Raw genomic sequence first — 17,281 nt, 5'->3', positions numbered from 1 at the left:
CCCAGTATGGATTCAACAACATTGTAGAAAGTTGATAAAGGGTACAGTTTCACCGGATAACACGTATATATGTAGCCTAGTTTACACATTGATAATATATGTCTATAGATCAGGAGGCAGACTCAGATGTTCTCAGGCCCAGTATGGATTTGACCAGATTGTACAAAGTTGAGAAAGGGTACTTTATCACTGGATAGCAGGTATATATAGCATAGTTTAAACATGTAAAATCTCCGTGTTCTCAGTATGGATTACACAGCAATCTAAAAAGTGGAAAAAAGGAAATGCATTTGAGGCGTACACAACTATATACTTTTGGTGTTATTTTTAAATCTTCATATATATTTCTGTCTCAGTAATACAGTCCAGCCTCTCCGCAATAGGAAATGAGATGCATACAATTAGTGACATAAAGGCTATTGATTGCAGAAATCTAGGAATTATTATTCACGGGAAAAACTTCCGTCACAATTCTCATAATCGATGCTGACCCTCAAGTAATTTGTGTGTTGAGACAGTGAAAACATTTTTTTGTGAATAAAGTCTTGCTGTATCGCACTTCCGTTGATTCCATCACTGTTACTCATCTCAATCCAATTTTTATCACAGGGAGCGATGTAAGCATGGTGCTCACTAGCTATCATGATCTGTCACGTAACTTTGGAGTGCAAAAGACAGAAGCCACAGGCCGTAGGTGATTCTATTTGATTGGCATGAGAGGGCACCTTTTGAAATGTGCGCCGGAATGTCACACGTTTGTGAGTAGGAAAACTGTGAAAGCTGATGATAAACCACCACTGCATGTAATTGTGAGTCAACGTCCATAAGAAAGGGAAGCCACTGATCATCTGGAGCTAGAGCCCGGCCAGCAGGACAGGGCATAGCTACATCTTAACCATCATCTTTCAGTTCAATCAATTTGTAGTGGCAGTCCCAGTGAAGGATTTGACAGCCCAGACTACACAGCGGAGGAGCAGGGAGAGGTAAACATTGCAAATGCTGGGGCCCTGCCCAAGCAAGGGGAGCACACTCGTGGGCGTCGGTACTGGCACTGGGCCCCTCATAGTATGGCGGTGTGTCTGACGGCGGGTGTGCATCACCACTGTCAGAGACACTTGATTGCACTATGAGGGACCCTATGCCAGTGCCCGCGCCCAAGAGTCGGCCTACCCACCTGTCCAGGGCAACGGCACTCGCACGGTTTTGTGCCCTAGGTGGTGACCCCGGCCATGGGGTGGGGCCGCCAACTTAGGGAGGTTTATAAAGTGGCATATGTAGATGTGTGTCATTCAGCTGCACCAAAAGGCGAAATAGGTCAAGTTCGCGGAATAGGAGGAGGACCAAAGCAAGCATTTTTTCTGGCAACCTATGTGTCATCAAGGGAAGGTGGGACAAAATCCTTGGAACTCATGCATGGTTCATTTTAATGAAGGTTAGATCATCCACATTTTGGGTTGACAGACGGGTCCTTTTTTCTGTCAGGATTGATCCAGCGGCACTGAAGACTCTTTCCGATAGCACACTTGCAGCTGGGCAAGCGAGCTCCTGTAAGGCATATTGTGCCAATTCAGGCCAGGTGTCCAGTTTAGCGGCCCAATAGTCAAAGGGGAATGACCTGTGCGGGAGAACATCGATATGGGAGGAAAAGTAGTTGTTAACCATAGTTGACAACTGCTGTCTCCTGTCTCTTTCCATCGATGCAGTATTACCAGTTGTGTGAGCGGTCCGTGAAAAATCAGTCCACAACATTGTCATGAAACCCCTGTCTCCAACGCCACTTCTGCTGTGTGCACCACGAACACCTCTTCCAAGCTGCCCCTGGCCCGTATGGCTCGTGTGAGAACCATCACCGCTGCTGTGTGCTGGGAATGCCTCAATCAACCGGTTAACCAGAGTTGCTTGTTTAGCAGCCAATATTAGGTCAAGGTTCTCCTGTGGCATGATGTTTTGTAATTTGCCTTTATAGCGTGGATCCAGGATGCTGGCCAACCAGTAGTCGTCATCGTTCATCATTTTGGCAATGCGTGGGTCTTTTTTTAGGATCTGCAAGGCATAATCTGACATGTGGGCCAATGTTCCCGGTGTCAATGATGCACTGCGAGTGCTGGGTGGAGGAGCACTTTCTGGCAAATCCACATCCCTCCAGTCACGCACAAACCCTGTACCAGACCTTGCCACGCCAACATTTTCACTTGCCCCACGAGATGCATCCTCCTCCCCTAAGTAATCATCCCCATCATCATCCTCCTCCTCCTCTTCTTCCTCCACCTCGTCCAGGAGAGGTCCCTGAGCAGACAATGCCTGAATGTCATCAAGGATTCCCTCCACCTCTTCCTCCTCGTCAACATTGGCTGCAGACGCCTGCTGCTTAAGGTGCGTCAAAGTTTGCATGAGCAGACGCATAAGTGGGATGCTCATGCTTAGGATGGCGTCGTCTGCGCTTACCAGCCGCGTGCATTCCTCAAAACACTGAAGGACTTTACAGAGGTCTTTCAGCTTCGACCACTGCACACCTGTCAACTCCATGTCTGCTCTCAAATGCCTGGCCGTGTATCCTCCCACAAATGCATTATGGCCTGCCTCTGCTCGCACAGCCGCTCAACCATGTGCAGGGTGGAGTTCCACCTTGTTGCAATGTCGATAATGAGGCGGTGGTTGGGAAGGTGGAGCAATCGCTGCAGCTTCTGCATACGAATGGAGTGTACAGGCGACGGGCGGATGTGCGCGCACAGTCTTCGCACCTTCTGGAGCAGGGCTGTTAACTCCGGATAATTATTGAGGAAGCACTGCACCACCAGGTTCAAGGTGTGAGCCAAGCAAGGTATGTGGCTGAGTTTTGAAAGGGCTATGGCTGCCACAAAATTACGGCCGTTATCACTAACTACCTTGCCTGCTTCAAGATGTACACTGCCCAGCCATGACTCAGTTTGTCGCTGAAAGTACTCAGCCAGCACCTCGGCAGTGTGTCTGTCGCCCAAACACATCATCTTCAACACAGCCTGCTGACACTTTCCACTAGCTGCTCGATAGGGGGACACCTCGTGTTTAACAGTGGCAGCTGCAGATGGAGTGCTCGTACGACTGCGCTCTGTGGACGAGCTTTCACTTCTGGAGGAGGAGGAGGGTCGAATGCCTACAGCCAACTGTTTCCTATACCGTGGGCTAGGCAGCACTGTCCCACCACCGCTGTCCCCTGTGGACCCTGCATCCACCACATTAACCCAGTGCGCAGTGATGGACACGTAACGGCCCTGGCCATGCCGACTGGACCATGCATCAGTTGTGCGGTGCACCTTTCCACTCACTGACTGCTTGAGTGCATGGACAATGCGGTCTTTCACATGATGGTGGAGGGCTGGGATGGCTTTGCGAGAGAAGAAGTGGCGACTGGGTAGGTCATAGCGTGGTACTACATAGACCATGAGTTCGCGGAAAGCTGCGCTTTCCACCAACCGATAGGGCATCATCTCTAACGAGATTAGTTTGGCAATGTGGGCGTTCAAACCCAGTGTACGCGGATGAGAGACTGAGTACTTTCTTGACCTACTCATAGTGTCTGGGAGGGTGAGCTGGACTTGAGAGCTGCATATGGTGGAAGTAGCGGTGGACAGGGCGGACTGAGAGAGGGTTGATGATTGTGATGGAGTTGGTGTTCTTTCTGATGGACTAGATTCAGTCTTTCGTTGATATAACAGTGGGATTCCCTGACTGCTGTGGCCTTGCAACGACACCTCAACATTTGCTGCTGTGCTAACCGGTGGGCTTACAGTGGGGGAAACAATGTAGCGTTGCTGACTACCTTCTTTGCGATCAGTTGCACATGTGGTACTTGAGGTTTGGTGTTGTGTCCACGCTTGCAAGTGCATGCTGGTTAAATGTCTAAGCATGCAACTGGTATTCAAATTTTTCAGATTTTTCCCTCGGCTAAAGGTCATTGCGCACTTCTTACAGATAACCGTTTCCTGATCATGAGGATTTTGTTAAAAAAAGTGCCACACTGCACTCTTTCTACTTTGGCAGACATTTTGCGGCCTAGCACGCTGTGATATTTTGACCCTCTGGACAAGCTGTCCAACAACTCTTTTGATTTTTGGAACCTGTCTTTGGAGTGCTCTGGGCCTGCCAGATAACAGCTGTTGCGATGTCGATGTCTGCTGTGGATGCTCCTCCTCCTCATCTGAGCTATTGGAAGCAGCACCCTCTTCCCCCAATGGATGCCAATCTGGGTCAACAACTGGGTCATCTGTTGTGAGTTCATTTTCCCCTTCGTCACTGAGGTCTGGTGAACTCCCTATTCTGGTAAAGGAAGGTAATGAGCCTGAGTATCAGGCACCTGAGCCTAATGATGATGACTGGCTGAGTGGAGTCACGGACTGGATATAAGGCTGCCGACGCCCTTCTGCCCTGCGGGTGATTTCTCTGTGGACTTCTAGGAGACCAGTCTGATTCCTGCTCCTCTAAAGCTAAGTTTTCTGCTTTGCCTTTTGCATTTGTGTTTTGTTTTTGCTTGCCTTGCTTTTCTGGATTCTGCCATTCCCTGCTGGGGTGAGCTGAATCTCCTTTTGCCGGTTGCTCTGTCTTCAGAATATTCCTGAGTACTGACATAGTCTTTTTGAAGCCTAGCGTCTTCAGGGCCTTTTTCACTGTCAGTCTGTTGGTTCTTATTTTCATAGGGTTTTTCATGGATTGCAGACAGCAGCCTTCCTGTCCTTTCCTATCTAGTTAGCTTGGGCCCCGTCTTTGCTCAGTCTATCTTTCTGTCTGTGTTAGTGTTCTTTCTTCTTGCTTCACCGTCATTATATGTTGGGGGCTGCCTATTGCTTTGGGGTCTGCTCTGGGGCAGTTTAGATTTCCCTTTCTGTCTTTAGGCTATATAGTCCTCCAGCTGTGATCGAGGGGTCTAGGGCATCGTAGGAACCCCCCACGGCTACTGCTAGTTGTGTTGATAGGTTCAGGGGTCTGCAATCCGATAGCTGCCAACTTCTCTGGTTTTCTGGACTTAGCTAGCATTTCTGTTTTTGCCTCCTACGGTGACTCATTCATAACAGAATCACCCGCCATACCGCAGATCCTAGGGTACTCAATAGCAGGAAAGAATTGTGTTTAAAAAAAAAAAAAAAAGTGTGTATATTCCTTCCTCTATATCTCTGAGGCTGTAGGGGGAATTTTTTTTTCTCTCTCAATGGAGATAAAGCAATTGTCTGATCATGTGGAGCAGCTCGCTGCGGAAGTGCGGGGAATTTCCGCCTACCTTGCTCGTTCGCATGCTCTTGAACCAAAGATCCCTACACCTGATGCATTTTTTGGGGATCGATCTAAATTTTTGAGTTTCAAAAATAATTGTAAATTATTTTTTGCCTTGAAGCCTAACTCGTCAGGGAGCTCCGCGCAGCAGGTTAAAATTGTCATCTCTTTGCTGCGTGGCGATCCCCAGGATTGGGCGTTTTCTTTGAAACCAGATGATCCAATTCTGACTAATGTGAACGCATTCTTTCAAGCCTTGGGATTGTTGTATGACGAACCTAATGCTATTGATCAGGCTGAAAAGACCCTGTTGGCATTGAACCAAGGTCGAGATTCTGCAGAATTGTACTGTCAAAAGTTCCGAAAGTGGGCAGTCCTTACTACCTGGAATGATAATGCCTTGGCTGCTCTCTTTCGGAAGGGTTTGTCAGAAGCCGTAAAAGATACTATGGTGGGATTTCCTGTTCCCTCTGGTCTGGACGATTCTATGTCATTAGCCATTTAGGTTGATCGGCGTTTACGTGAACGCAGGATTGCACGAGAGGTGTTGCCACCGGTTGAACAGACGTCTGAACCTAAGCAATTTGATAGAGTTTTGTCTAGGGCGCAACGTCAGGAGTTCAGAAGGCGTAATAAGCTGTGTTTTTTCTGTGGAGATGCCTCGCATATTATTTCTGTTTGTCCTAAACGAGAGAAACGCTTTGCACACACGTTTTCTTTTGGTGGTGTTCAACCTAAGTTTCTTTTGGCAATTACTCTGATCTGCTCCCTGTCCACATTTTCCGCCAAGGCTTTTGTGGATTCAGGAGCAGCGCTAAACCTAATGGACTTGGATTTTGCTAAACGTTGTGGATTTCCGATGACACCTCTGCAGACGCCTATCCCTTTGAGGGGGATTGATGCTACTCCTTTGGCGAAAAATAAACCTCAGTTTTGGACCCAGGTGGTCATGCGGGTCGCCCCAGACCATCAAGAAAATTGCAGTTTTTTGGTGTTGCATGGTCTGCATGATGCCGTTGTTCTGGGGTTTCCCTGGTAGCAAATTCATAATCCAGTTTTGGATTGGAAATCTGTGTCTGTGATGAGTTGGGATTGTCGGTGTGCCTTTAGTGAGGCTCCGGTTTTTTCCACCTCTCCTCAGTCGCATGATGTTCCTGACTATTTGGCGGACTTTTATGATGTATTTAGTGAGAATGAGTCTGCATCTTTCCTCCTCATAGGAGTTATGACTGTGCAATTGAACTGAGCCCGGGATGTAAATTTCCCAAGGGTCGGCTCTTCAATTTATCTGTACCTGAGCACGAGGCTATGCGATCCTATATTAAGGAGGCGTTGGAGAAGGGTCATATTAGACCATCCTCTTCACCCTTTGGTGCCGTTTTTTTTTTTGTGGCCAAAAAGGATGGTTCTTTAAGGCCTTGTATTGATTATCGTGCCCTCAACAAAATTACTATTAAACATCAGTATCCGTTACCCCTGATTTCGGATCTATTCTCTAGAGTTAGAGGTGCTTGCTGGTTTACCAAGCTTGACCTCAGGGGGGCATATAATCTTATCCGCATTAAGCAGGGGGATGAATGGAAGACGGCGTTTAATACTCCGGAGGGACATTTTGAGTACCTGGTGATGCCTTTTGGGCTCACTAATGCCCCTTCTGTCTTCCAGTGCTTCATGAACGATATTTTCCGAGACTTTGTCGATAAATTTTTGATTATCTATCTGGATGATATTTTGATCTTCTCCAAGGATTGGGATTCTCATGTGGAACATATTCGGACTGTGTTCCAGATCTTGAGGGAGAATTCCCTGTATGTCAAAGGATGGAAATGCCTTTTTGGAGTACAGAGGATTTCATTTTTGGGATTTATTTTGTCTCCGTCAACTATTGAAATGGACCCGGCCAAGGTACAGGCCATTTATGATTGGGTTCAGCCCACTTCTTTGAAGGCCCTCCAGAAGTTTTTGGGTTTTGCTAATTTTTATCGGAAATTTATAGCAAAATTTTCTAGTATTGCCAAGCCATTGACTGATCTGACTAAGAAGGGTGCTGATGTGTTGAATTGGTCTCCGGAGGCTGTTGCTTCCTTTCAGGAGCTGAAGCGAAGATTTACCTCCGCCCCGGTTTTGCGGCAACCTGATGTCTCACTCCTGTTTCAGGTAGAGGTGGATGCTTCTGAGATTGGTGCAGGAGCTGTTTTGTCCCAAAAGGATCCTGTAACATCTAAAATGAATCCCTGTGCTTTCTTTTCCCGAAAGTTCTCTCCATCTGAACGTAACTATGATGTGGGGAATTGGGAACTGTTAGCCATGAAATGGGCATTTGAGGAGTGGAGACATTGGTTGGAGGGAGCTAAACATCAAGTTGTGGTCCTCACTGACCACAAGAATTTGATTTACCTAGAGTCGGCTAAACGCTTGAACCCTAGACAGGCTAGGTGGGCCTTGTTTTTTACACGTTTTGATTTTGTGGTCTCTTTTCTTCCTGGAACTAAGAATGTCAAGGCAGACGCCCTCTCTAGGAGCTTCTTTGCTGATTCTCCTGTGGTGACCAAGCCTGCTACCATCTTAGGCGAAGGGGTAGTTCTTTCTGCCATCTCACCCGATTTGAGACTTGCTCTGCAAGAGTTCCAGGAGGACAAACCTGAGTGTTGTCCCAGTGGAAAGTTGTATGTTCCTGACCAGTGGAAGAAGAGAGTGATGTCTGAAGTTCATTGCTCTGCATTGGCTGGTCATCCAGGTATTTTTGGTACTAGAGATCTGGTGAGTCGCTCTTTTTGGTGGCCCACCTTGTCTCATGATGTCAGGAATTTTGTGCAGTCCTGTGGGACTTGCTCCCGGTCTAAATCTTGTTCTCGCTCTGGTGGGTTGTTGATGCCTTTGCGGGTCCCCAGGAGGCCATGGACCCATATTTCAATGGATTTCATCTCTGATATGCCGGTCTCTCAAAGAATGACTGTTGTTTGGGTGATTTGTGATAGGTTCTCTAAGATGGTTCATCTTGTACCACTCCCTAAGTTGCCATCTTCCTCTGAGTTGGTACCCCTGTTTTTGCAACAGGTGGTTCGCTTGCACGGGATTCCTGAGAACATTGTATCTGACAGAGGAGTTCAGTTTGTGTCTAGATTTTGGAGGACTTTCTGTTCCAAGCTGGGAATTCAGTTGTCCTTCTCCTCTGCTTTTCACCCTCAGACCAATGGGCAGACAGAGAGAACAAACCAGACCTTGGAGTCGTATTTGAGATGTTTTATTTCCCCTGATCAGGATGATTGGGTTTCATTTTTGCCCTTGGCCAAATTTGCTTGAAATAATAGAGCTAGTTCTGCCACTTTGATGTCACCTTTTTTTTGTAACTTTGGGTTTCATCCTCGATTTTCTTCAGGGCAGGTGGAGCCTTCTGCTTGCCCAGGTGTTGACACTGTGGTGGAGAGAATGCACCAGATCCGGGAACAAGTGGTGGATAAGTTATCTCTCTCCCAGGAAAAGGCCCAGCGGTTTTCCAATCGACATAGGACCATTGGTCCCCAGTTTAAGATTGGTGATATGGTGTGGTTATCATCAAAAAATATTGCTATGAAGGTGGCTTCTCCTAAGTTTAAGTCTAGATTTATTGGACCTTACAAGATTTTGGAGATTATTAATCTGGTCTCTTTTCGTTTGGCTCTTCCTGTCACATTTAAAATCCATAATGTGTTCCATAAGTCCTTGTTGAAGAGGTTTGTTGAACCAGTTGTTCCTGGGGTGGCACCTCCGGACCCTGTATTGGTTGAAGGTAACATGGAATATGAGGTAGAAAAAATACTGGATTCCCGTCTGGCTAGACGGAGACTCCAGTATTTGGTTAAGTGGAAGGGTTATGGTCAGGAGGATAATTCCTGGGTCTCTGCCTCTGATATTCATGCCAAAAGATTGGTGCGTGCCTTTCATCGGGCTCACCCTGATCGCCCTGGTGGCATGGTTGAGGGTTCGGTGACCCCTCCTCAAGCGGGAGGTACTGTTGTGAGTTCATTTTCCCCTTCATCACTGAGGTCTGGTGAACTCCCTATTCTGGTAAAGGAAGGTAATGAGCCTGATTATCAGGCACCTGAGCCTAATGATGATGACTGGCTGAGTGGAGTCACGGACTGGATATAAGGCTGCCGACGCCCTTCTGCCCTGCGGGTGATTTCTCTGTGGACTTCTAGGAGACCAGTCTGATTCCTGCTCCTCTAAAGCTAAGTTTTCTGCTTTGCCTTTTGCATTTGTGTTTTGTTTTTGTTTGCCTTGCTTTTCTGGATTCTGCCATTCCCTGCTGGGGTGAGCTGAATCTCCTTTTGCCGGTTGCTCTGTCTTCAGAATATTCCTGAGTACTGACATAGTCTTTTTGAAGCCTAGCGTCTTCAGGGCCTTTTTCACTGTCAGTCTGTTGGTTCTTATTTTCATAGGGTTTTTCACGGATTGCAGACAGCAGCCTTCCTGTCCTTTCCTATCTAGTTAGCTTGGGCCCCGTCTTTGCTCAGTCTATCTTTCTGTCTGTGTTAGTGTTCTTTCTTCTTGCTTCACCGTCATTATATGTTGGGGGCTGCCTATTGCTTTGGGGTCTGCTCTAGGGCAGTTTAGATTTCCCTTTCTGTCTTTAGGCTATATAGACCTGCGGCTGTGATCGAGGGGTCTAGGGCATCGTAGGAACCCCCCACGGCTACTGCTAGTTGTGTTGATAGGTTCAGGGGTCTGCAATCCGATAGCTGCCAACTTCTCTGGTTTTCTGGACTTAGCTAGCATTTCTGTTTTTGCCTCCTACTCATTCATAACAGTCATCCATCACCTCCTTTTCAATGTCATGTGCACCTTCCTCTGTGTCACCATGTATGGTGGTATAGTGTGCGGGAAGGGGCACCTGAGTCTCATCAGGGTCAGAATCTGGCTCTGTACACTGCGAGGACAATGTAGTGTTCTGAGTGAATGTACCAGCAGAATCATCTATCAGTGGCTGTGCATCAGTGCACTCCATGTCAGATTCATCTTGGCCTGGGTAATTCACCATTTCACTTGATAATCCAGGCATGGTATGTGAAAACAGCTCCATGGAGTAATCATTAGTATGGCCTGCGTCATCCTTCATTCTTGGTTGGGGTGAAGGACACAAGGAAAGGTGTGGTTCATGAACATGAGCCTCCAATGACGACTCAGTGCTTTTATTTTTTACAACTTCAGAAGAGGAGGCGATAGAGCTGGAGGCTGAGTCAGCAATGTAAGACAAAACTTTTTCCTGAAGCTCTGGCTTTAAAAGCGGTTTGCCAACTCCTAGAAAACGAAGCCTTCGAGGCCTTGTGGAGCCAGACGATGACGCAGGCTCAATACCTCCTGCATTCGGTCCTATTTTGCTTTTGCCACTACCATCAGATCCACCACCAACACCATCATTACCAGCTGCCAACCCCCGCCCAATTCCACGGCCTCTTCCACCAGCCTTCCTCATTTTTGGTAGAAATGTAGACAAAATCCAACAAACTATATAGTAATGTAAAATAAGGTACAAGGTGTCTATAGGACAGGGGAGACTTTGAATTTCTGCACACACTTGTGGACACTGGACACTTTTGGATTGTGTGAGGCCCACTGAATATCACAGCGCTATGTCACAGGCTCGATGTCGCAGGTGTGAAAAATGTCACTAGAGGATAACGGAGATTTTGAATTTCTGCACACACTTGTGGACACTGGACACTTTTGGATTGTGTGGGGCCCACTGAATATCACAGCGCTATGTCACAGACTCGATGTCGCAGGTGTGAAAAATGTCCCTAGAGGATAACGGAGATTTTGAATTTCTGCACACACTTGTGGACACTGGACACTTTTGGATTGTGTGAGGCCCACTGAATATCACAGCGCTATGTCACAGGCTCGATGTCGCAGGTGTGAAAAATGTCACTAGAGGATAACAGAGATTTTGAATTTCTGCCCACACTTGTGGACACTGGACACTTTTGGATTGTGACAGGCCCACTGAATATCACAGCGCTATGTCACAGGCTCGATGTCGCAGGTGTGAAAAATGTCACTAGAGGATAACGGAGATTTTGAATTTCTGCACACACTTGTGGACACTGGACACTTTTGGATTGTGTGAGGCCCACTGAATATCACAGCGCTATGTCACAGACTCGATGTCGCAGGCGTAAAAAATGTCACTAGAGGATAACGGAGATTTTGAATTTCTGCACACACTTGTGGACACTGGACACTTTTGGATTGTGTGAGGCCCACTGAATATCACAGCGCTATGTCACAGGCTCGATGTCGCAGGTGTGAAAAATGTCATTAGAGTATAACGGAGATTTTGAATTTCTGCAAACACTTGTGGACACTGGACACTTTTGGATTGTGTGAGGCCCACTGAATATCACAGCGCTATGTCACAGGCTCGATGTCGCAGGTGTGAAAAATGTCACTAGAGGATAACAGAGATTTTGAATTTCTGCACACACTTGTGGACACTGGACACTTTTGGATTGTGATAGGCCCACTGAATATCACAGCGCTATGTCACAGGCTCGATGTCGCAGGTGTGAAAAATGTCACTAGAGGATAACGGAGATTTTGAATTTCTGCACACACTTGTGGACACTGGACACTTTTGGATTGTGTGAGGCCCACTGAATATCACAGCGCTATGTCACAGGCTCGATGTCGCAGGTGTGAAAAATGTCACTAGAGGATAACGGAGATTTTGAATTTCTGCACACACTTGTGGACACTGGACACTTTTGGATTGTGTGGGGCCCACTGAATATCACAGCGCTATGTCACAGACTCGATGTCGCAGGTGTGAAAAATGTCCCTAGAGGATAACGGAGATTTTGAATTTCTGCACACACTTGTGGACACTGGACACTTTTGGATTGTGTGAGGCCCACTGAATATCACAGCGCTATGTCACAGGCTCGATGTCGCAGGTGTGAAAAATGTCACTAGAGGATAACAGAGATTTTGAATTTCTGCCCACACTTGTGGACACTGGACACTTTTGGATTGTGACAGGCCCACTGAATATCACAGCGCTATGTCACAGGCTCGATGTCGCAGGTGTGAAAAATGTCACTAGAGGATAACGGAGATTTTGAATTTCTGCACACACTTGTGGACACTGGACACTTTTGGATTGTGTGAGGCCCACTGAATATCACAGCGCTATGTCACAGACTCGATGTCGCAGGCGTAAAAAATGTCACTAGAGGATAACGGAGATTTTGAATTTCTGCACACACTTGTGGACACTGGACACTTTTGGATTGTGTGAGGCCCACTGAATATCACAGCGCTATGTCACAGGCTCGATGTCGCAGGTGTGAAAAATGTCATTAGAGTATAACGGAGATTTTGAATTTCTGCAAACACTTGTGGACACTGGACACTTTTGGATTGTGTGAGGCCCACTGAATATCACAGCGCTATGTCACAGGCTCGATGTCGCAGGTGTGAAAAATGTCACTAGAGGATAACAGAGATTTTGAATTTCTGCACACACTTGTGGACACTGGACACTTTTGGATTGTGATAGGCCCACTGAATATCACAGCGCTATGTCACAGGCTCGATGTCGCAGGTGTGAAAAATGTCACTAGAGGATAACGGAGATTTTGAATTTCTGCACACACTTGTGGACACTGGACACTTTTGGATTGTGTGAGGCCCACTGAATATCACAGCGCTATGTCACAGGCTCGATGTCGCAGGTGTGAAAAATGTCACTAGAGGATAACGGAGATTTTGAATTTCTGCACACACTTGTGGACACTGGACACTTTTGGATTGTGTGAGGCCCACTGAATATCACAGCGCTATGTCACAGGCTTGATGTCGCAGGTGTGAAAAATGTGACTAGAGGATAACGGAGATTTTGAATTTCAGCACACACTTGTGGACACTGGACACTTTTGGATTGTGTGAGGCCCAGTGAATATCACAGCGCTATGTCACAGGCAGAAATTGGCTAGTGTATGACAAACTACAAGGTGTATATAGAATTGGGCAGAATAGGAATCTCCCTAGAGTGTAGGTCTGTAAGAATGGAACAAGTCCTCGACTTATCCTTACAAAGCGACACACAGATAGCTTCACTGTGGCCGTGATAACAGTCATTACACGGTACTGAGAGAGGAGCGTGCACGTACACGGCTGTCCGGTGTACGTAAAATTGTCAAGCTCCGTGTTTTTTAAGTATACGGACAGACACGCTGTCTCTTTATAGTTTTGAATGTGATCAAACAGCAAATATATTTAACTGTTTGAAAACTAGACAAAACTAGAAGGTGCAGGTCTGTAGAACAGAACATGTCCTCGACTTATCCTTACAGAGCGACACACAGATAGCTTCACTGTGGCCGTGATAACAGCCGTTACATGGTACTGAGAGAGGAGCGTGCACGTACACGGCTGTCCGGTGTACGTAAAATTGTCAAGCTCCGTGTTTTTTAAGTATACGGACTGACACACGCTGTCTCTCTATAGTTTTGAATGTGATCAAACAGCAAATATATTTAACTGTTTGAAAGCTAGACAAAACTAGAAGGTGCAGGTCTGTAAGAACGGAACATGTCCTCGACTTATCCTTACAGAGTGACACACAGATAGCTTCACTGTGGCTGTGATAACAGCCGTTACACGGTACTGTGTGAGGAGTGTGCACCGCTGTATGGTGTGAAAAAATGCATGCTCAGTACCTCACCAGGACAAAAAAAAAATTGGGATTGCTTTCAAAAAAGCAGTTTGCAGAGCAGTGGGTAAACAGCAATGCAGCCGTCAGGAAGCCTTAGAAGGCAGCCTAACAACCAACACCGCTGATCCAGCAAAATATAGCCTCCACTTGCACTGCACACACAGTGACTGGTGTGTTGTACAGGCAAAATCGCTAGCAGCAGAAGCAGTTTTTGGTGTCTTCTTCCCTGCCTAACGCTCTCCCTACAAAATCATCATCAGCAGCAGCTCTCCCTATTCTGAGATCAGCATGAGTAACATGGCGGTCGGCGTGCACGCCCTTTTATACCCCCTGTGACGCCCACCAAAGCAAGCCAATCACTTGTATGCCCTTCTGAAAGATGGTGGTGACCCCTGCCTATGTCATCACGTTGCCCACAGTGTCCTGATTGGCTGAAAAAGAGCACAAAACAAACTTTTGAAACGCGACTTTGGCGCTTAAGTCGCCGACCTCGTGGCCGACCTCATCCTAGGGTCGGGTTTCGTTTCACGAAACCCGACTTTGCCAAAAGTCAGCGACTTTTGAAATTTTTCGACCCGTTTCGCTCAACTCTACTCCTCATAGTTCTCCATATAGTATAGTGCACCGCCATAGTATAATGCACCCCATAATTCTTCATATAATGTATTCCCCATAGTTCTCAATACACAGAATAATGCAGCCCACATATAGTATAATGCAGCCACCCCACAGCATATAAATGCAGCCCCGCCATACAATATAATCTAACCCCCATAGAATATAGTGTAGCCCTTCTCTTATAGTATATGCCCTTAAATCAGAGAGATGTATCACACAAATTTCTTAATAAATAACATTTCCCACATGTCTACTTTACATCAGCACAATTTTGGAACCCAAATTTTTTTTGTTAGGAAGTTATAAGGGTTAAAAGTTGACTAGTGATTTCTCATTTTCACAACAAAATTTACAAAACCATTTTTTTTAGGGACCACATCATATTTAAAGTCATTTTGAAGGGTGTACATTACAGAAAATACCCAAAAGTGACACCATTCTAAAAACTAGACCCCTCAAGATGCTCAAAACCACATTCAAGAAGTTTATTAACCCTTTCTGAGGACTCAGACTGCACATGCAGCAGGGAAAATGGCAGCAGCTTCCCCTCCCACAGGATCATCTCGTTCCTCCCACAGCTCCCAGGGCTCAGAGAGAGGTGAGACCTCAGCAGATACACATCACAGTAACTCTGCACCTATGACTAGGGGGGACATGAGGGATTTCCTGGCATCTATACGCACTTCTTTAAGGGAGGACATGCAGGACATATTAAAGGAGATAAGAGGAGAAGTTAACTCTTTAGGAGCACGTACAGACCACTTAGAAAACAAGATGTCTGAGTATGTTTCTGTTATCAATGCTCTTGTGGATGAGAATCAAGCCATGAAAGGTAGATTGGCAGGGGCATTTGATAAAATACACGATCTGGAGGACAGATCTAGAAGAAATAATCTTCGTATAAGAGGCATCCCAGAGACTATAGGAGATAAAGATCTGGCCCCCTTCCTCCAAAACTATATGCAAGCTGTCCTGCCATCGCTCTCCCCAAGGGACCTGTTAGTTGACAGGGTCCACAGGACGCCCAAACCCAAGCACTTGGATTCGTCTCTCCCCAGGGACACTCTTGCAAGGATACACCTGTATACTACTAAAGAGACCTTTCTGAGATAAATAAGAAATCCTCCTGAGCTTCCTTCTGAGTTTCAGGCACTGCAAGTTTTCCCAGATCTGTCGGCTGCTACGCTGTCTAAGAGGCGGGAATATGCCCACGTCTGCAGAGCCTTAAGGGAGGTCTCCGTGAAATATCGGTGGGGTTTCAATCCTGTGAGGCTTTTCATTACTCATGACGGAAGTACAGTCGTCTGTTCCTCTCCTAAGCAAGCGGAGGAGAAGCTGACGAGCTGGAAGATCCTTTTTTCACTGAGACAAGCTGACACGGGTCGGAAGGTGGCTTCGGAGTGGTCTATGGCTTGACTGTACTGCATGGTATGAGTCTGGATAACTGGACTCTCCTGCTACGCTTCCTAGTGGGCCTTGGTTCGTGAACTTTTCACTTCCACCCCCCTCGTAGATCCTTGATCTGCGGATCGTCCGAACTGTTCTGGATGTTTATACGAGTGGCTCTCGTATATTTGACTATGTTTTGGTTTCTTATCTTTTTCTTTTTTACTTTTCCTTTCTTTTTTTGTCTGTTCTCTTTTTTATTTTCTTTTTGGCATCCTTTCGGGTCAATACTCTGGCCCGTCTGTAAGTATATCTGCTCCCATTTTTTCTTCCAGGTTTTTTCCTCCCAAATACCCAGGCATCTATGTGCTACAATGGACTCTCAGTGTATTTGTAGACGTGTTGGTTCTAGCATGCTATATGTGACTATATTAAGTGTGCAGTTCCATTCTGTCGGCAGCACTGTGAACTTCTCGTATCAGTATTATGAGTATACAAATCTTATCCTTGAATGTTAGGGGCCTAAATTCCCCTGAAAAACGCTCTATGATGTGGAGGGAGGTGGGGAGGTCACGGGCGGATGTTGTCTGCCTTCAAGAAACACATCTATTGGAAGCCGATAATTTCAGGCTTCGACACCCTCACTTCCCCCACATGTTTTTTGCTAATGGTCAGACCATAAAGGCTGGTGTGTGCATTATGGTGAAACGTACAATAGCATTTCAATTGTTATCACAATATGCTGACTCCGTAGGTAGATGCTTGACAGTCACTTGCCTGCTAAATGGAGAGGTGCACACGTTGACAAATGTATATGCTCCCAATGAAGGCCAACACAAATTTTTGAGAACTACCTTTAATGATATCTCTTTAAAAGCGAAGGGTAGCAATATCATATGTGGTGATTTCAATCTCCCCATGAATGCGGACCTTGACTGCTCTTCAGGAAGGAAGAAAACTAGGAAGGCTTTGAACCTCTTATCCCATTAATTTCACCTACATGATTTTTGGAGATACACGCATCGGAAAGAGATTATACTTTTTATTCTCCTAGGCACTCCACATACTCCCATATCGATTATTTCTTAATAGATAGTGCGACCCTAAGCAGGTGTCTAAATGCCACTATTGGCCTAATCGCCTGGACTGACCACGCTCCTGTCTCTCTGACCCTTGCTCTTGCCCACCAGGCTGACCCTGCGTTCAGGTGGCGTCTTCATGACTCATTGCTGCTGAGGGGGGAGGTGGTTGATAAGGTTTCCTCGGAGCTGGAGGGCTACTTTCAAATAAACGATAATGGGGAGGTCTCTGATGAGACCCTTTGGTCTGCTCACA

The sequence above is a fragment of the Dendrobates tinctorius genome, unplaced genomic scaffold (genome assembly GCF_039654945.1).
Source record: "Dendrobates tinctorius isolate UK_male_01 unplaced genomic scaffold, ASM3965494v1 ptg000126l, whole genome shotgun sequence".
NCBI classification, from domain to species: domain Eukaryota; kingdom Metazoa; phylum Chordata; class Amphibia; order Anura; family Dendrobatidae; genus Dendrobates; species Dendrobates tinctorius.
Note: the sequence above shows the minus strand (reverse complement) of the source record.